Genomic DNA, 22,587 nt, shown 5'->3' with positions numbered 1-22,587 from the left:
ACCCATGCTTCAAATACTGTTTTTGTAATCGAATTATGTAAATTTTTTTCATCGTGCTTTGATAAACAACTGTCGTCATGGCAATTGATATCGAATTATTGTGCTTGAATCAGAATGTCTGCAAAAAAAAAAAAGGAAGTATTATGCAGCTATTATTATAATTCATTTTTCAGGTCGTTAGATTTGTAGAACTGTCCAAAATAGTGAAGTTCGTGCGATGTGCACCGACGAATGCACAATAAGTGATGATGCGACTATGCATCATGGTATTGATTGGACATTCGATTCCATCTGCTCTAGGATACGGAAGCGCATTGAATTCGAAACTCTTCCGGACTCGGATTACTATACATATTACCGGCGTAGCTATACGGAAACCTAACCTTGTGTCGGGTACGGTTGTTCGGCTCACGCTCAACTTTCAATCAAGCCCACGCCGATCGATTATACGAAACGGTTTATATTGATTGTCTTGGTGATGCACATCATCACGATATATAATTTTAATATTATTTTACTGCAACGACTACGATGCGCTCGGCCGATCAAAAATCTAGTCGCCACATAATAATTATTATATTATGTCACCAACGACTGCGAACAACAGATTTTGATATTTTATCGCTCTAAAATATTATAAGAGCTGAATATTCGATTTTAGCGAAATCATAAGATTGGGATCGACTGCAGTCACAATACAGTAGCTGCGATATCATATATATATAATATATATTATTATCAGTGACGACGTTTTCAATGAACATCTAAATAATGGCATTTTAAGAGCATTATTGTAACTCAACAAAATTATTGCTTACGCCCATTATACTATACCTAATTAATTTCTAACAACGTATTGCGTTCGTTCGGAAATTTCCCAACTAATTATCGTGAGATAAAATGAAAAAAAAAATTAGCTGTTGTTCGATCTCATTAGTTATTCGCAAAACGTAAAAATGCAAAACATGAAACGATAACCTCGTGCCCGGTTCGCGGTTACCTCTGTTGCAGCTGTTTCAAATCGAATGAGTTTTTTTTTTCTCGTACCGCGGTACGGTCGTCGTCGTCAAATATATACGAACATTTTTTTCGTCACGATTTCTGACATTTTTGCACGTTTTTTCCACCCCTCTCGTCGAAACTTAAAAACCCATTCATAACAACATCGCGGTAATAATAAGTCTATGTAATATATTGGAATGGTTATGATATTATTATGACTATAGGTATATATGTATAGAGATCAATAATTCTACGAATAATTTATTTTTTAATTTCGAGCTCAGGCAGCATATAGCAAACAATGTTTTACGCATATTTTTAGTCTCAGCGCACGGTGCATATTGGTCATGTTTCACTTTTTTGGTCCGAATAAAATCAATTTCTATTGGAAAACAAACAGTATTTAATTAATTATATTAATAATAATAATGTGAAAAAATTTTGAATCATAAACTATGTCGTATTAGATCTAACAGTAATCTATCAACACAACAAGAGATACTCTGTAACTTTAATACAGCGGAACTTTTACTATACAAATTTCGATTTTATATATTCAGCGAAATATTTTTAGGGGACTTTGACTGTTACTTATTCATTATTTGAGTAAATATAATAGCGAATTTGAAATTTCTGTATGACAAATAAATTATTCCATGAAAAACTTGTTTATATTTTATATTGTTGAAAACACCTCAACTAATGTTTATTGTTTTATAATCGACATCAAAGGTTCCATAAGCTGAAGAATAAGGTTCAATTTGGTTCAAAATTCACTGACGAAATATTATTATTATTCTGAATCTTTTTTCTCGATATACAGATCAAAAAAACAAATAAAGCACTCGATGAATCGTTTTTAAAACTTAATGGTTTGGACAGTTTTTTTGAAAAAATATAAATATTTTTTAGATATAAATGTATGGTAAACCATATTGAAAATTCAGTATTCGTTCTAATTTAAATGTATAATACAAAGGTAGTATGAAGTTTGAATAAAATAAGGTTAATAATTGTTTCTGAAATATAATAATTATTACTCTTATGCAGTTTTACGTATAATATAATTTACTCAAACACTTATAGTTGTAATATAGATGTATATATTATTTCCGTTGACTCCTAAAACCGCACACTTTTAATAAAGTACAGAACAAAACCGCACATTTTTAGTAGGTTAAAACCGCACACATTTAATAGGTTAAAATCGCACAATTTTTAAAATTGTTGTATCCAAAAACCGCACATTTTTTATTTCGACCCCAAAAAGGTTATACTTACCTAGATTAGATACATTTAATAATTTATTCAAAAAAAAAAAAAATGTATTTACAAATATTCAAATTTAAAAATGTAAAAATGTATTCAAATAAAAATATGCATATACACGAGTATTCTAAAATGTAAAAATTATAAAAATGTAATCAATCAAAAATTTAAAAAATTTAAAAATGTAAGGCGTGTACAATTTTTAAAGTTTAAAATCCATTATTATGCCTGATTAAAAATATTTTAATAATTTAATAAAACTGCAAAAAAACATACTATATACTGTATACACAAGAGACAAGACCGACTATATAATAAAATAATAACGAGTGGTGACTAAAATCTTAAATCGTGTTAGTATGATTATTGCAGTATATCTTATAATCTTATCTTATCTAATCCGTTAGTTAGCACTAAAAATAGTGTGCGGTTTTAACCACTATAAGTTTGGGGTATTTTGTTATACAATGACCGAAAAAGTGTGCGGTTTTTGTCTATTGACCTTTTTCGGGTCAAAGTCAAAAGTGTGCGGTTTTCGGATGCAACCATTATTTCATACATGATTTTTTTTTTTTTTCGGAAATAATAATTGATTGCATAAAATAAGAATTAAAATATCTCTTTGATGTACAAACTTTTGTGTTTCCCGCTAAATTATGTGCGCGTTGTAAAAAAAAAAAATCGTGTAGGTACATATATAGTACGCAAGTCTCTTGTATTATGGTCCACGACAGCCACAGACACGACCTTCGAACGAATTCAACGGCATACATCAGTTACACCAGTAAAACAAAATAATAAATAATATTGTATTTGGTTGTTTCCATAATTTAATATCTTAATAAATTAGGTACGCAGTTAAAGTGGGCTGTAAGTGTATTCCCATCTCAAATCATTATACAGAGCCAGCTCGTTCGTTATTCGTCATAAATGATCCGCGGCGCTTGCACACGCGGACGGCTGAAAAACTGGGTGAGGGTCGTCGTCGGGAGAATTTCGGGAACTAGGTCAAGTGCTCGGCGGCCGAGCGACTGCGCGAAAGGGTCGTGCCGTAGGCCGTAGGCCGTAGGCGGAAATCCATCGATATTATTCATTTGGGGGGACGGGGGCTGCTGTATCGTTTATCGTTTTTCACCCTTTATATACGTAGCCGCAGATAGGGGCTGATCGCGGAGACAGCAACGGCGGCCGAAGAAGAGTGATGAGCACTTGTATAATATCTTAGTAATTATTATTATTATATAATATTTAGCTATAAGCAAGCTAAATCAATCGGTTTCGCTCGTAAACAATTCTGTCTGTTACGAGAGCGGTTAATATGACATGTACAATTTAATAAATAGTATTATATAATATGGTTACAGATGATGGACATTTGAACTGTCGTTTTCTCAAGGGCAGAGCAGTCGCGTCCGTGAATTATTTTTATTTTAAGGGTATTTTAATGTGGGCCGCATAATACCTGTTTTTGCGTTGTAACTTATATTATGAAAATTATTTGTGCACCAAAGGACTCCGTGCACTGGAATTAACTATTACCTATGTTCTTAAATATTGTCGTTTAATTAAAAACTGAATCTTCAAAAATGATGTTTTTCATGTCTACGTGGTGATAGGTACAGGAAAAATGAGTGGACGAATTTGTTTATATATAGTACCACCTGTAGCACCTGCTGTAAATCTGAAATGTCGCCAATTATTCGTCATGTCCCGTCGCCCCTTAGAACTCGACACGTTATTTTAGTGACGGCGCAGCATGTCTCCATGTTCGTTTCGTGTCATCATAATATAATATCATTAACAGTGTCGATCACGATAAAATTATCAAAACATTTATTGTTTATATAGTATTATCACTGCACTATACGAAAAACATTCAAGCCGGAAGCCACGCGAGGGCGTGATAACTATGGTTACTTACAACTGGTAACCATCCACTTATTGGTTTAAAAGTTGAGCCGTGTTTGATTCTCGGTATCTTCGGTTTCAACTTGGTTACACCACCACACCAAAAGTCGAACGTCCAATCGGAATGTGCAGGTTTGATCGACACGACGACGCGTAGCTGTGAATCCGGCCTTACAGTAGCTACGTAAGTGTCGTGGGATGTTATAGGTAGGTAATGGTATGAAAAGTGTGGTTCGACCAATCGTAAACGCGGAGGAGGTGTGTAACCGGCTCGATTGTTGTTGGCGATTCCACACACGAGGAGTCTATAATTGTGGGACGTGCGTCGGCCGTCAAAATATCATATTATTACATCTATATACATTATATGTATTGTGATATTTTTTTATGGACAAGAGTTTCTCAACCAAGGTGTCACGTATTGTCAAAAATAATAAAACGCTGATTCAAAATTGATACTGATAATGATAGGATAATTTTACTGTTCAAATTTTAACCTATATAGATGGATGGGGGGGGGGGGGTCGAGAACTGGTTGACCGTATTTTATACCTTTTTTGGGGGTCGCGACACTACAAAGGCTGAGAAACGATGGTATGTAGACAACCGCTGACTGCACGCGAAACGATCGTTATTATAATGAAGTCTAGCATCAGAAAAGCGCCGCCGACCTTGGAGCTGTCTAAAACTGTGCCGAACGCGAATCTATTCTTGGCGTTTTTTTTTTTATTTCGTTTTTTTTCATTTTTTTTTTTTTTTTTTGTTGTTGCTGTTGTTGCCCGCCGTCGCGCGTCGTCTGGCTCGCACAACGGCCCATGTACAATATTTTAATAGTATTATAACAATAATAATTTAATAATATACCATTGTTGTTGTTGTTCGGCCGATGTCCACGCATCGAAGCCGTTTTGTTTTTCCGTTTACATTTTCATCTTGACCAACTCGACTGTTGCGCATACACTCGTCGATCGTTAGGTTAGGTCACAATAATTGTGATGATGAGCTCTCCGACGTAGTTTGCCAAATCCAGCACGGACCATCGATATTATACTTAGGTATCAATATCGAACGACCGAGTAATATATTCTCCAATATGTTTTTCGACATTTCACTCAATTTATTTTACTCTTACAATAAATTATTGATAAATATGAAAACTTATTTTAAAATTTTTACAGATCATGAAAAAAAAAAATGTCTATTGCAATTTATTGAATCGAATTGAAGTTTGAGCTATTACAAATTCACAATAAAATATTAGCAGTTAAATCATAAAAAAAGGCCTTGTACCCACCATCTATTAATGATAAATGTAAATATGAATAAATAATAATGCGTATACCTAATGTGATATGGAAACAATTATATTATAAATATTGATAAATAATCATTAGAGCTTGAGCAGTAGAATTCTAGAAAATTCTCATAATCACTTCTTGGCCCGCGTATTAGATACTGCAGTTATGTCTGCGTATCATAATTAATATTCACAAATAAATGTTCGAAATGGTGCAATATTATAATAACTATTGCGCGTTTCATCTTCTTATTTTCACCCGAATCACGAGACGTCCAAAACACACAATAATAATAATATGTTGTGTTGACCTACATTTAAAAATCGCGCGTAATCTGCGAATGTGAGTATGTGAGTATTTGTTTCACGTCGAGAATTCACATCAATCTATGTACAGGATGATTTTTTTTTTTACCAAACGCTTTACTGTCTCAAAAGAAATCGAAATTTTCGAAAAAAAATGTTTTTTTAAATAAAGTATTTTAGAAGTCATTGCGAAACGACATTTTTGAAAAATAATTTTAATTTCATATACTTTAGGGAAGAATATACCTATACTTCTGAAAATGTTTAAAGAGTCATCAATTAGTATTAAGTATTTCCAAGTTTAGACGATCAGAGTATTGTGACATATTGGAATTAAACTTTCAAGTTTTGAGTAATTAATTATAAGTAAGTAGGTATAGAATGATATATAAGTACATGATAGAATTTCAATTAATAGAATTTTAAAATATTGAAATTATCAGAAATAATATTATAATAACTGCTTTGAGATATTAAATTTAATGATGTCATTGAAAAATCTAAAAAATTTAACTGTAAAAAAAGTAAAAATATCATTGTTTTTTTAGTCACAAAAAATTCTCGTGATGACTATTAATGACGTAAAACTCAATTATTTTCAAAAACATTTTTACTTTTTTCAAGATAATGAATGTGTACCGTTAAACAAATAACCCAGTTTAATAATATTTTCATCGTATTGATGAACTATATATCGTATTATGTTGTTATGGTTCAAACTTCAACTCGACGATTATTCGACGGCGGCGTAGTCTCCATGCCAAATTCGATTGTTTTATTTTTTGTTTTTGAACCGAAAGCCGGAGACGGAACTGCATATTATGCATTTCTCCGACCATAATCGACTTGACCTGTACATAAGAATAATATAATATCGTTGCACAAATGCCTTGCGATATTGTAAATGCCGAGATAATAATATTATATTTATTTTTTATTATGATTTATAACACGACAATTAATGCGGTTTTGATTTCAATTTTCATCCGCTGCTGTTTGTTGTGCATAAGTGTAACTGCAGTTTTACGCTGCAGCACAGGTTTGGCAAGGCGTTTTTTTTTCCGTAGCGAAGAACTTTGCACTGATATAGATATACAATTATAATAATAATTCCAAACTCGCAGTGCCTTCCGGTCGAGTGGCTTTTTGCAATATATTTATTTTTATCGTACCTATGCGATCATCTGTTTCAAACGTGAACGCTAATGAGATCGAAGAGCTCACCACATTAGCAACGATGGCCGATAATGTTTTCGATTTAAATTTCGCGATACAATATCTTAAAAGTCGTATCGTATACATAGCGACGATGATGATAATAATGAAAATAATTAATAACGGCGTATAATAACATTAGAGAAATATTATTCACGTGTTGTACAATACATAATATGTTTACACGATTGTCGACTATCGTAAGCATATACACATGTTGTTTCGTCTTAATAAATTATAATAATATAATAATGTTTGTGCGTTGGTCGTCATAGGGGCATGCTCGCTGGGAGGGGGGTCATATTCCGTACAAACCGTAAAAAAACCAAGTATTTCGGGGGACGTTTGAACACCCAAAACACCCCCCCCCCCTTCCTTGTGTACGTGACCAATTGAGTTAAATATAGAAACGGCAGCCAATAAGATCACCTGAAGACCAAACAGATATAGTATATTATATAATAATATAGCATAATGAATAGTATAATTTCGAAATCGACTGTTGAATTCTTTGTCCCGAATCCCGACATACATATCGATGATCGATGGCAGTACCGCAGTTGGACTCGAATTATATATGTCAATAGTTATGAATAGGAATATACTTGGCGAAAATCGAAACGTTTTCATTTTGACGGAAACAAAAATCACGTTTTTGGCGTGAACGATGACTGCCCAACAGTAAACTATATATTATGATGTGATTGAAAAACAAACATAATTGTTTATCCTCGAACGTTTTACAATGTGTTGTAGTGCCCTATATTATTTCTTATCTGAGTAGGGATCCAAACGACCTTAACATTTCGTTTCCGCGTGTGCAAGTGTCTTAAAAAAAAAAAAAAAAACGTTCTATTAAATGTAAACTCACGATGACCACTTATAGTTATACTATTATGTAGAAAATAAAAAAATAGAACAACTACCTTAAGTTTTTTTTTCAAAATGTGAGTGTTCCATCAAACGATTGAAATAAAAGAAGAAAAAATGTAACGAATAACGTTTCTTTTTTTTATTCGAAAATCGATCGAAAGAAACACATTCGAGAAATAAGAATCGACTTATTAAAACTAAACACTATGTATATAATATCATAATCGACGAACTATAATTATAATATATATTATAATTATAATTTCCGTGGATTTAATATATATGGTACTGTTTAATAATTGGTTATTAAATGTTAAAAAAAAAAAAAAAAACAAAAAATATTTAATCATCTGTCGACCAATAATTAGGGCAAAAATGTGTATGATTTTATTTTTAACGACAAGCTAAATATTATTTTACTTATACAAATTTAAAACGAATAACATATCATAAGTGGTATAGTCAATACCTAAACACGTATATAAAGGTTAGGTCTTTTTTGATTTACTTTCGCTACAGATCAATTTTATTGTATGATATATTACACATTCTATGCTATTATTGTAATTGTTATTATTGTTTATTTTATTAAACAAAAGGTTTTGGAACTCAACAATAACGGGCTGTAACATCAAACAAAATGCATAAATCATTGAAATATGCAATATAATTAGACTTCAATCGGCGCATCAAAACAAAAAAATAAATGGAATTAGAGAATAATTTTTCAGTACAATTATTATTACTCCGTTATTATGCACTTAAATACCAATCTATTAGTATTTAACCTTACACAAAAACAATTATTAATCGTTACAATCATTAAGACGTGCGGGATTGCATGTGCTAATAATCATTAGACAATGTAATTTGACGGTTTTCAGTATTGCAGTTATTGATCATATATTTACTGTACAACTGATAATTAGGGCTTGGAAGTTGATGCATTTTTTTTTGGAACTTTTTAGACGATTCTCTCCTGGCCAATAAATCTGTTTCATTAGTATGTGAATCTGAATAGCTAATTTTTATTTTGCATTTTTTTGGGGAGATTTGTTGTCATTTATTACTTTTTAAGTCAATTTTTGACATTTTTAGGTCATTTTCCAAATAATATTTTTAGTCATTTTTACAGATTTCACTCTAGTTCAGTTCTTATCGTAATTTGTAAGCTTTGATAAATTTATAAAACAAGTATATGTAATTTTTTTTATTTCATTTTTTAAGGACATTTTTGTCATTTTTATGTTGTATTTTGAGTAATTCGAAGCTTTGATAAATGTATATAGAATTTTGTAGTAAAATATTTAAAAAAATGTATTTTTACTAATTTAAAAGTAATAATTAAAACTAATATTTGTAATTTTTTTAAATCATTTTTATTGTTTTTAAGGTCATCAACTTCCGAGTCCTAATTATAAGCAAAAATGTGTTTGATTTTATTTTTAACGACAAACTAAATATTATGATAATATTGCAGTAATATATACCGAATGATACCGAAACTTCTCAATTAAATAAATATATTTATTGAATTCACAAATATTAAGTGCTAAAAGATCAGAACAACACACTAACAATAATTAATAACTACATAAATTTATGAAAATAAAAAAAATCTTTCAATTTATATATTATAATATTATCTCTTTTAAATTTTTATTCGACCATATAGAAATTTACAAAATACTTATTTGGATAGATGACTGCATAAGGAATGTTTGTTGAAAGATTTTTAGACATTGCTATCATGCGGTGAATACGACGTTTTCACTTAACATTCACTACCTAATTATTCGATAAAATATATAAAATGCTGTGTATTGCATAAAAAACAAAACAAAGGAGAGGCTCCTTTTAATCCAATTCGTAACAACTAGTCGCTAATCATTTATAATATAATTACATATTATAGTTTGTTATGCATTTTTTTTTTTAAGCGTGCACGTGATTTTGAACTGTCGATAAAGTTTTGTGATTTAAAATTTATCAAAACGAATTTATTTGCACATTTTTATACTCAACAAAGACCGTGTTATCTATCCTTTAGAAGAAAATAAACGTTGAATTAACCTAACCGTTCTAACCTTAAGATAACATCCATCTATTCATATTTACTCAAATATTTAATATTTTATTGGAATAAAATGTACACGTGCCATTCTGTACGCAGTACCTTTTATAGCGATGTACCTACTCTACACGTGACGAACGCAGTTTATCAATTCTCTAGATTGTGAATAAAATATTTATCAATTTTACACCTCAAGTTTGTTCAAGTAACCCGAAGAGTATGAATAAATTGTGCGAATTATTCAATTTCAAGGCTGACTGTTTAATGTATTATTATTATATATACTATTATGTGTATATATTCTCGGATTCTCTGATATCAGTTGAAATCGTGAAGACAATATCGCTAAAATTTTAGATTTATCACTGTGAATGAAAATAAATGAAATGTAACGTTTTTCACTTAATATATTGATGCATTAAATATGTAGGTAATCGAAATGATAAATTAAAGGTGCAGTATTAAAAACATACTACAAAGATTTTTGAAATGGCAAAAAATGATAATTAAAAACCGACGTAAGTAAACTTTGTTGATTTGACTATTTTACTTCTTGTGCTTAGAATTTTCGCATCTGTTATTCGTAAGTTATAGTATTTCATCGTTTTTAATAACTTGTCGTTTAAATATTAAAAGTATCTACCTTTTTTCGTGATCATACAATTTAGATTTTCATTATAATATTTTTGCATATACAAATATTTTTAGGTGTTTATATTGACAATTCGTATCTAAGCTATGTACAACGAAAATCACATTTTTTGGAATAACAAAAGCTTTAATTTAATTTATATTTTTTGTTAAATAAAATAATTCATTAAATTATGGCGCATTAAAAATTATACTATAAGCGAGGAACTAAGAAGCTATTAGCGTACTTAGAAGTTAATTTTGGCGAAGGGTCTAGTAATAATATTATTTAGGTTATATTATCTAGTATTTTAGTTCACAGGCGTGGTAAGTAATATTTTCAGTCAAAACAAAATAAGAGGACGCTGCGCAATGCATTTGTAGTCTCCGTCGTGTAAAATGTTCGTTCGCTGATTTCGAAAGTGGGCTGTTACTTTCTATATTAGAGTGAATTGATCTGTTATCAAAGTTTTAGGTAAGAATATTATCATCTGCGCTCAAGTGTTGGCCATTTTTTTTCGAAATTTAAATTTTTAAGCAAGACGGATATGTCAAATATCACAAATTAAAAACGCTCTTATTATCTCGTTTGACAATTAGAATATCGAATAAAAGCCGTTGCTTAAGCACAGACGAATTGCCTAAAAATTTGATAATAGGTCAATTATTCATACTGCAGATATAAAAACTAACAGCTTGAAGTTATACTCACTATAGATTACGGATCGGGCACACACAAATTACTCACAGCCATTTAATAAGCAAAAACGATCCTCCGTATGTCCAACATGCGGCGCTGAATTATCAATAAAACACATAATGACCGAATGTCGTTCATACTCCGAATCAAGGCTGGCCTCAAACTTTCAAGAACATTTATCGGAGTCACTCGGCCAAAACTGCAGTTCTTCACTTTCAGCTACCATCAAGTTCATCACAGAGGCAGAACTACAAAATAAAATATGAACACTGTAAAACAATATAGTTGTCAATGTAAATTCAACCCAATGTAACTTAAATTTTGTAACCCAATGGCCTATGTCGCCGTGGGTATATATTTTGTTTTAATAATAAAAAAAAAAAACTTATAGCACACTATTGAAACCATTGAGGACGAAAGTGTTATATGTTGTACTATTGTGGAAGACGGAAACAACAAATGCTCGTAGGTACTGACTATACTCAATAGTTTTAAACCGGAAAAAATATTGATCCATTTTTTTATTTTTTGAAAAGATGTGTTAACGGCCAATAATAATAATAATAATAATAATAAAAACAATAGGTGATAAAATATTGTCATAATAGCAAATGCATTATGAAACACAAAGTTTCTAGATATTTTTTATTATTATTATTATTTTTTTTTTTTGAGGGGGAGACTATATTATACTTTACCAGTATCTCCATCAGAGCAATCCTGTGTCCAATTATAGTACCCAATTTTTTTTTTTTTTTATAGTCACGGTTTTGGTTTGAACATTTTCTTCTGAGTGTTTTATTTGATTACTATAGGGATGTGTTTTTGGAGAATACTGTTGAAATTAAAAAATGGATTTCTGTTTGTGGTTTAATTTACAGAATCTTTTATAGCGAATTTAGGCAAGTTTGTCGATTGCTTGAATATTCACGTTTTGTATGTGTGGATTCATATTTAGTTAAGTACCATGCATTGTAGCAGCCAGACGGCCTGACCGACCCTTTAGAATGGTTCAATTGTGTCGGTACTAACTTGCGAGTCTATATAAGCCATCAATTAACCACGACACAGAGAGTATTCATTTTTTAATTACACAGTGATGAATGGCAGTGAAAATTGTGTATTTCAAAATAACCATTATGTAGAAAACTCAATATAAATTCGAAATAGTATGAAAGGCTTTCGTAAATAACAATTATTTATATTATTAAAGATTACGTTAACGCAGCAATGTTGTTGAATAATTATGAGACAAACACATTTTATTATTAAACACAATATATTATCTACAAAAAAAATGATGACACATTCAATTAGACATTAGTGATTATTATGATTCATTGGTAATTTTAAATTTATACCAATCGCATTAAGACGAAGAAAAACAATATTACGATGATAATCCTTAATAATGTGTATAATTGTTTGTGACTTAACGTATACTTACCTCAAATATACTTATCGTGTTTGAATTTCTGTTGACGAGGTATAATATGAATAGGCTGATCCTATAATAATATACAAGTATTTATCTCTATAATACCAACATACGAGAGCAATCGGAAAAAATGTCGTTGCCGTGATAATTTAATTATTAAATAATTTTTGAAAAAAAGCGATAAATACACTGTGCAGCCTTTAAAAAAAATTTCAATGACCGTCAGACGCCGAAACCACTTGCAATTCTTCACGCAATGTTTGTGGCTTTAGGGTGAATATATAAAGTGCTTTATACATCACTTTAAACACACATTAAATTCAATCTAGCAAATGTTTTTATGTTTTTTTTTTTTTTTTAACGCAGAAATGAAATATTAGCCTGCAACGTCATTGTTATCCCACGGATTAGTAAAAAAATGTCGTTCAAGCTTGCAATTATAAGTCTTTGTGTTTAAAAAAAAATACAAACTTTTCCTAAATGTATAAATTAAATTTCGCGTATAAGCGAAACGCGAAGACGTTAAAATAATAATTAGACGTTGCAGAAACGACTACATAATTCGTTTGGTTTGATATGTACACAGTATATAAAATCAAAGTATAGCAATCGTTATTTATTGAAACCGTAATTTTTATTATTTATGAGGTCATTTAAAATTTAATTATCGAATTGTAAATACGCATTTAATTCCAATTTTACTCCTATCCAAAAAATGAAATACAAAAAAAGAACTAATTCGGTCTATACTTAAGGTCATACAAGGTTATTAACTACTCTAATCACGCTTAATATATTAATTTATTGAACTTTTGATAGTTGGGATAGTATCTTTACTTAAACATGCCATTAAAAAAAATACTTTATGCCGTTTATACATTGTTCTCAGTCGACATAAACTTTTTTTTCATCGAATAAACACTAACATTTTTTTTTCCGGTAAATTATTAAGCGGATTATTTTTAAAACAAAGTTGAATAAATCTATAAAAATATATAAATCAAAATTTGAATGATTAGTTTTTAAATTATTAAACATCAGATAGGTTATAGTACATAGTAATAGAGGTTAATATACCGATATAAAGGTTGCAAATTTGAATTATCGTTTGAAAATAATCCTACGTAATTAATATAAATATTATATAAAAAATTTAAAACCAAAAACTGCATTATCTACGACTGAGCTAAAATTGAGCCTATAACATATTACATATTATATTTTTTGTTTGAAGTAAATCTCTATCATCCTTTTTACGTAATATAAGCTTAAAAACTTTGAAACTATTATAGTACTCATTAATATTTTCATTAAGACTCATCAAATTTTTCAAAGAAAAAAACCGTTGTTTGAAAATGCATAGGACTATAATAGTTTGAAGAAAAAGAAGTGTGTGCCTATGGCCTCAAATTGTGACTGGTATATCGAATGCAAATACTATATGCATCTGGAAAAAATTGATAAAATTGTTTAAAGTTTATTGTAGTAAATCGTTAGATTTTATGAAAATACTTAAGGCCTACGGAAAACGGTGTGTGAATAAATGAACAAGGTAAAATGGGGTGAAATGGGTTTTGTGCCGACCCGTACAAAACTCTGGGTGCAACACCATCCGGGATAGTCAAATCGCACTTATTATAACCTAACCTAACCTACTAAGAAATGGTCGAATTGCACTTGGATTGAAAAAAGATAATGGTCGAACTGCACTCGGGTAAAATAAGAGTTAAAATGGAAAAAACATAGACACTTATGCTACGTGTAGAACTACGTGTAACGGGTGAAAATCAGTTAAAAAAGTTCAATAAATTATTATTTTCATCAACACACCTAAATATATTTGTGTTTAATGATGTTTTAACACAATTAAAAATCGGCACTTATTATATTTTAATGCAGAACACTGGGACAATTCCATCAACAACACAGTACATGAAAAAAAAATAATATTGAAAAATGTATTGACTTATTATGTACTCAAAAGCGTGTTATCAGGCTATAATTTTTGAATACAGTTTGTCATTACTACAAAAAGTGATCGAAATGAAAAAAAAATTATAATAATGATACTATAATTAAATTTGTTGAGCTTAAGTGCAGTTTGACCATTACGTTTTTTAAACCTAAGTGCAATTCGACCATACCCACACGGCTACACCATCGATGCACTAGCTCGGATTAAGGATCAATGGGCCCCGCCGGCCCGGTACACTATACACTTATTGGGCTCCCCTGCTACCGTTTCAACTTAATATCAATTTAAAATGTGTTATCATTAAGTAGTTTTATGTAATATAAAATTAAAAACATTTATGTTGATAAATATTTGCCTACAATATGCTATAATTGTTTTTGTTTTGAAAAATGTTTTATACGCGTTGAGAAAATATATTTTGAAAACAAAGATGGGCCACCACTGCTCCCCCTTAATCCGGGCTTATCGCTGCATACAAAGAGCCTGCAAATGAGCTTTAACTACGACACACAGTTGCCTGCTATATCGATCACTGCATAATATGTTTTCACGTTTTCGACGACTGTCGATAGTTTTTTTTTTTTTAATTTTTTTTTTCGCGTTTCGCAAATAACTAATAAGTCACGATCGAATCGGTTTATTCACCCCTCAAAAATAATATCGTTCAATGTGCTCTGCAGTTTTTGTTTCAGCAGCGCAATCTGTGCAGCTCACTCATTATTTCACATGCCTACACATATTCAACGGGCCGGCACGCAAGTCACGGACAGGTCAACGACGCGTTGTGAAACACAATAATATAAATTATTATTATTATTATTTTAGTGTTACATATTATTATATTATTGGCTAGATACCTATGCGTTCCTTTGGTAGTTATCGCTGCAAAAGGTTATAAAGATTAATGATGTATTATACAGTTACAGTGTAATACCTATATAATATGATATAATACACATAATGTACGCGTAATACATTCGACACGTTTTAAAGTCGTAATAATAATATAATATTATGGCAATATATCATCATGAAAAATTATTATAATATTGTGCGCGGACTCTCTCGCGCCGGAAACTCGTTATCGATATTTCCGCGGTGTATAATGTATAATCATTATTATTTCTATCTTATCAAACATTCGGACACGCATGTATAAGGCTCGAGCTGATAAAATGTATCCAATACAAAAGCCAGAAACAAACGAATATTGTTAAACACCTGCCGAAATCCAAAAATCCGAATCTTTTGCTATCATATGTATAATATTAATTATTAATATATTATCGCGCGAGCACGCCGAAAGACGTCAATAAAATTGGGTTTGCCGCCATTTCCGGTTTTTAAATATTATTATCTGAACCCGGCGATATTATAATGATATGCATTACTGCTGTGAAATCGTAATTATTGTATAAATTAACGATTATTCAGAAATATCCTCGAGAGACTTTGGAATTGAACAGCCCGAAAATCGGAGCGTCTAAATTTTCGGTAGGACTTGTACAAATCATCTGAATTTTTTGCAGAATACGAAAATATTTACCGTCTAATAATATGATGTAACCAGTAGCGTGTCCAGCTCAAAATAATTGGGATGGTCCTTTTGTTTTTCTGCAATGTGTTTATAACTATTGGGGAAGGTTTGTCCTATCACATGGGTCATGACGGTTCGCGAATTTTCGGGTTTCCAGTTTTGGCTGTTATCCATTTTGTGACATATGATTTATTTTGAAAATATTAAAAAAGCAAACCAATTTTCAACAATATATTGATTAAATACTCAGAGTAATATATACGAGGGAATATAATTTAAGTCTTTACATTTAATAAACTTTTAACAGAAAACAATACTTAACAATTATAAAATAAAAATAAAAAATAATATTAATTTATAGAGTGGGTGTAGAACATTTGCCTATTTAATATTTATGATAACATTTTTAGTAAATACATGATTGGCGATGGAACACGCACGTCGCACGATATGTATTGATGTTGTAAAATTCTATTGAATATTTTTGAAAGAAATTAAATTTTTGAAATTTCTCACTAACATCACTATAACTACGTGTGATATCATAATAATCGTGAGTCGTGACAGTACAATATTAATTAGTTGGCAAGCGTCCAATTACGTGATATTTAAATATAATAAATCATGTAGGTATATAAAACAGATATATTTTACTCAACCCGTGTGTACATGTATACACAGATGGTGAATCTTTTTAAAACTCGTAATCACAAAAACTATTATAGTCATTAAAAATTGTATTTTTCATTGTTTAAAATTCATGCTGTAACATTAGACAATCAGCACATTTTACAAAAAATAGTAAGCATGCACTAGACTCAAAACTTATAACCAACGTCTAAAAATCATCAGCAAATAATTCGTCAATTAGACTCACACACCGGTTAATGATGGAGTCATTTTGAACCGAAGAAAGGAAAATCTAATCAAATCTGTATGGATTTTTATCAAGAATTAATTAGCCACCTATATAGGTTATACAAGCAATATTTTTACTTGAATTTTTGTTCAATAAAACGTTTTCATTAAATATCCATAAAAATAATTTTTAGTAAAAAATGAATAATATTAAATAAATTGCTGAAATCTCAGAAAAACTTTTTAAGTAAATAAGTATAATATATTTTTAATTATTATGGAGTCTTTCGCCTTTGACCCATTCGGTTAATGGACTCGAATTGTCTGATTCCAAAGACCGCCGTCGAAGTTACAAGTTTTGTCAAAAACAGTTTAATAGACTCGCTATAATATTTTCGAGCGAATAATAATAAATTACAGTAAACTCGTCACCGAAAATCTGCAGCAGATACTCAATTTATTATATTATTTATATTTATTTTAAAAACACCCTGTTGTATATAACTTTGATTTTTCTAACTCTTTTTCGTACCCTTAGAATCCGAGTGATAATATTTACTTTTATTCGACCAGAAGATTTAAATTCATTTTCAGACCAGAACTTGACTGATCTCCATGGTATTTTTATGATCGTAAAACAGAAAAAAACGGCCCCAAAAAGCGTACTTAAATGTTTATCACGAGGCTAATATGACCTACGGACTAGGCCAACGATTACTTAGGGAGGCCATCGTTTTTATAATCATCGCCAGCCAGCTGTTGCTACCCGCCACATATGCGAACCACGAGGTCACTGTATTGATGATGAATATAATATAATACATTTTTTTGAATTTTATAAGAAAATATAATTATATACGTAGACTTAGACGATTTTATAAATAAAACGCTCGACTGTTCTGAACTATACAATGTAACAACGGTTTATGTGAATAAATAACATATACCTATAACGTAATAATTTTTCGATCAGCTGATTTTTTATTTTTTTTGGCAAAAACACGTGTCCATAATAATTTTTAGCTGGCGACCGGCCACGGTAATGACTTTAAATAACTTTTTCGAGCGAAAACATTCGGCATTTTGTTTATAATTAAATTTTACGAACGATACACGCGCAGACAAACAATATTGTTTTTTGAAACATTATATTATATTGTTGCGAACTTGCGATTGATCAAAACACATAAGTATATACCTACTATTAATATAAATATGTTTAATTTAGCTTGTGACTACTAATCTGCAACAACTCAGCGATTGCACCACCGACCACAAGTACTAATTATTTTTGTAAGTCTGTATTGTTGTGTGTTCAGTGAGAAACACATTTGTGTCAAAAAACAAATAGATAAACAATATAAAATTATACTTTTTCACGTCGTTTTATTTAACATAAATATAATATTTAATTTTTTCTAAATAATAAATGATTTAGATATAATTGCCGAGAGTGCGAGGAAATAAAATATTGGATAAAAAAAAAAATGGACTGACCACGATTCACGAATAGTATAACTGTGTGCGTAATTCATTTGGGCCGATTGCTTTAATTTTGTTTGTATCGCATAAAATTGAAATAAAGTTGTGTAAAAATGTGCTCGATTGGGTTATTATACATAGGTAGGTACTATGCGTTTTTTTACCACCTAATACATTCATCTGCTTGATGAATATTTTAAAAGGAAGTGCTGGATGTATATGTATAGCATATTTGAGTATATTATATAGCTTAAAAATAATATGACATTGAATTATTTATTTAAAAATGAATATAAAGACCAATATTGAAATGTCGTAATTAGAGTAATAAAAGACGAGTTAAATTTACTCATTTTTTTATGTATATATATTTAGGATGAGCTTTTAATAACAAATATATATATATTTTTTTTTAATAATATTTTTTACAAACAAATACTACGTTCAACAATGACAAACGGAATCCAAATTTGTAGGGGAACCTCGAAATATTCAAATCTAACCAAACGTCAAGCGTTCCAATCAAAAACTCTTCGTGTCCTCTGTAACGTTCCCTGGTTACGTCAGCAATCGCACCCTACGTCGTGACTTCAGCATACCAACAATAATGTCTACAATTATTGCTTCCTATCAATATTATGTACAAATAAATTTCATAAAACTTCTGTAAACACTCAATAAACCATTTCATATCCAAACTCTCTGCTCTCACATTACCTATATACCTGACAACCCTATAACCGCAGTTTCAAACACAAATGGACAAGTGATATATTATGCATTTGAATAATCTTTAGTACATAATTTCTCACATAATATTATCTAGTAACTTATCACCCTATAAGTTCTGAATAATTGGAAGTTGTGTCGATGGACACACACGCCCTCCCTTCGCGTTGCTACAGAGCATAAGTATTCTACGTTGACTCAATTTACCCATTGTATTATCCTGTACACAGATTGTAAATATATTTTAATGAATAAAAAACTTATATTGTTGTTTAATGAACGCACTTTTTAATTTCGCCCTCGACGGTCCCGCGGTTCTGTTCAAATGAAAAGTAAAAATAATGAACTGTGCACAATTTTGCACTTACATCGCAATAACAGTATAGTTGTTTGTTATCGCCACGCCATACTTGGATACCGTCCATTGTAGGTACTCGGATATATTATTTTTTTTATTTAAGTGCCGTTACAATAGTAAATAATAACAATAATATATTGTTTACAATATAATATCATAGTTGATAATTATTATAATATTTCACAACTCCACGTAAACAAACACAAACAAATAAGACAAGATCTGAAATATCTTATATAAATACGCGTATATACATTACATTTGTTACAAATTTTACTTGTTTTAATGATGATATCTTTTTGTTGTAAAAACTGAAGCCGATATTTCAGAGGGTTGAAATTAAATTATTGTTTTGATCATTAAAATTAATGTTTAGGTAACAATAATTTAAAATAAGTTAATGAGGCTTATATAAGATAAGCACCTACGCACTTGAAATTAGACCAACAATACATAGCACAAATACGCCATAGTAATAATACATAATAAAATAACAAATTTACCAAACTTTTTTTTTTAAAGGTATTCAACCTTTTCCAATAATAAATCACATATTAGATACTGCAAAACTTGGCTATACACTTTAGATATCAAGAATCAAAATACAGAGAGATATAAATTAGAATTCATGAATATCAAATTTTTTGGATTAAAGACTGCAGCTAATGATGTAGAGTCACCTGGTTGCGGCGGCGATAACAAACAAGTAAACAGCTGGTAACCATTGTTAAAAAATTGTATTTAACCAAACATATCTCTCCATAATTTACTCGAAAGTAATACAAATTTAAAAAAATTCGTTTAAACATCAATCTTTCTCTCTAAAAGTATAATATGAAGTAATTCGTAACAGTTATTTCAAATATTACAGAAAACTGCTTATCTGTAGTATTTGCTCGCGTTCGCAGATAATTATTGCTGAGCCGTAATGTTCCTTTTTTATTTTTATTTTTATCAAAGTCTTATTAATAATATAATTAAGAAAAAAAAATCGCATAAAACGTGAAGGTTATAATAAATATTATGCACATAGTTCTTTTTTTCTGAACAATATATTATAATTATTAGATCAAAATTTATAATACCTATATACAATATCAACGTGTCAATAAATAAACTGAGCATCGCGTTGTATTTACGTGAGAATCGAGGGATTGTTCTTGAATATTTTCCATTGTTATAGGGTCAGGGATTTTGTAATTATTTTTACGGAAGAAAATGTACAGGGTGATTCATCGAGCATGCTCATATCAATTTAATAATAAATTTATTCTGATTTAGATTTTTAGAATTTTTAAATGGTATACTTAAGATCATGTATTTTAAAAGTATTGTGATGCTCTTGTACTACCTAAGGAGTGACTTGTAGCAGCACAGAATTTAGTTTTACAATATTATTTTCCAATTTAATGTGAACCCTAATTTTTTACTGTAAATTATATAGCGGATAATTTTTTTGAGAATTTTGATCGCCAAGTAGTACAAAAAATTTCAAGAATTTAAAAATACGGTTTTTGAGTATAATATTTGAAAGTCCTAAAATTAGAATTGGAATAAATGCATTATTAAAGGAAATAATGAGGACGAGCCTGCTTGGTGAATCACCCTGTATATAATATTATATTCATATGTATCATAACGTATTAGAATATTTTATGTGAGCTCATGCCACCCCTCTCCCCTCCCAACACAAACTTGTTCTAATTAGGTACATTTTCTTCTTGGACGAAATAAACAAAATAATATCATCGACTTTACTCACGTTAAGGACATTGGCGGATATACATCGAAAAATGTGGGGGGGCTACAATTTTTAAATTTTGTCTTAAATGTTTTATTTTAAAACCATCATCCTTGAGGATTTAGAAAATTCATTTAAAATACATTCAGTATCCATATTTTTGGTTACATCTTTCTCTATATTATGTAGAATAGAAAGATTTGTAAATCGTTCTTGATACATAGAAGTTCTCACCCACGTCTTTATTCTTCGCATAGCCGAAAAAGACCGCTCGCAAGTTGAAGAGCTGACAGGTAAAGTAAGTGCTACTTGAAGCATTTTATAGACATTTGGAAAAATGTCTTTTTTTATTGATGTTTTCAAATCGTCAATAGTCAAATCATTGTTGATTTTATTTATAAAATTTCTGGCAACAGTCATTTCAGATTTCAATAAACTGTTGCAAATAGTTAATAACAATTTAACGGAAATCATATCATCATTCAACAGTGCTATGTATGTGTTCTAAATTATTTATATACAGAGTGATCTAACGGGTGTCACCTTGTATAGGTATATAATATAATGAAAATTGTCTCAACATTTTTAACTGAAATGTACAATATATATTTAAAAAAATGTTTCTTAATATTTTTTACTGAACTGTACAATATTTTTATAATATGGCAAACATTTTAGAGGGGGCTTTGCGGCTATCAGGGGGGCAAAGCCCCCCCAAGCCCCCCGGATATCCACCAATGGTTAAGGAAAGTACACTGAAGGACATTGCCGTTCATATACCTTTTCACTTTGTTAAACTATAATACTGTCTTGGCCGTGAAAATTAATAAAATATATTTCTGGTAACTATTCATATGCAATTATGTAGTGAAAATAGAATATTTTGTTTTTGTTTACATCACACACGAATAATTGTTACATTTTTGCGCTATTACACTATATAATATATATGGTTCGGTTGGCTTTCGAACAATTTTTAGCAGGAGTCTCATTTCAAAGAAATAAACGTGGACAGTAGGTACCTAAATAGGAAATCGAAACATTTTCGTTTTTGATCGAATCGAATTGTCATTCGTAATCTGAAAATCGGTTTTTGGCCACAAACGACCACAAACGAGTTTTCAAGGGCATCTTATCTAACTTTCTACAATTTTTTTTTTCCCGTAAAATTTTGTTAATTTTGTTTTAAATTGTT

The 22,587-nt window shown here is 30.2% G+C and overlaps 1 long non-coding RNA gene across 2 annotated transcripts; it reads left to right on the top strand.

Moving 5' to 3' along the window:
- Positions 1 to 10,052: 10,052 nt before the first annotated feature.
- LOC149054963 (uncharacterized) lies at positions 10,053 to 11,667 on the top strand. 2 transcript variants are annotated; one of them, XR_016192168.1, is made up of 2 exons: positions 10,053 to 10,462; positions 11,292 to 11,667. It is a non-coding gene; the product is annotated as an uncharacterized LOC149054963 (long non-coding RNA). The 2 variants fall into 2 exon arrangements; XR_016192167.1 differs by having other exon boundaries at positions 10,890 to 11,667.
- Positions 11,668 to 22,587: the final 10,920 nt, after the last annotated feature.

The sequence above is a fragment of the Diuraphis noxia genome, unplaced genomic scaffold, assembly GCF_037042655.1.
Source record: "Diuraphis noxia isolate RWA-SAM2 unplaced genomic scaffold, SU_Dnox_SAM2 contig0005, whole genome shotgun sequence".
NCBI classification, from domain to species: Eukaryota; Metazoa; Arthropoda; class Insecta; order Hemiptera; family Aphididae; genus Diuraphis; species Diuraphis noxia.
This window is presented reverse-complemented; position numbering and strand designations above follow the sequence as displayed.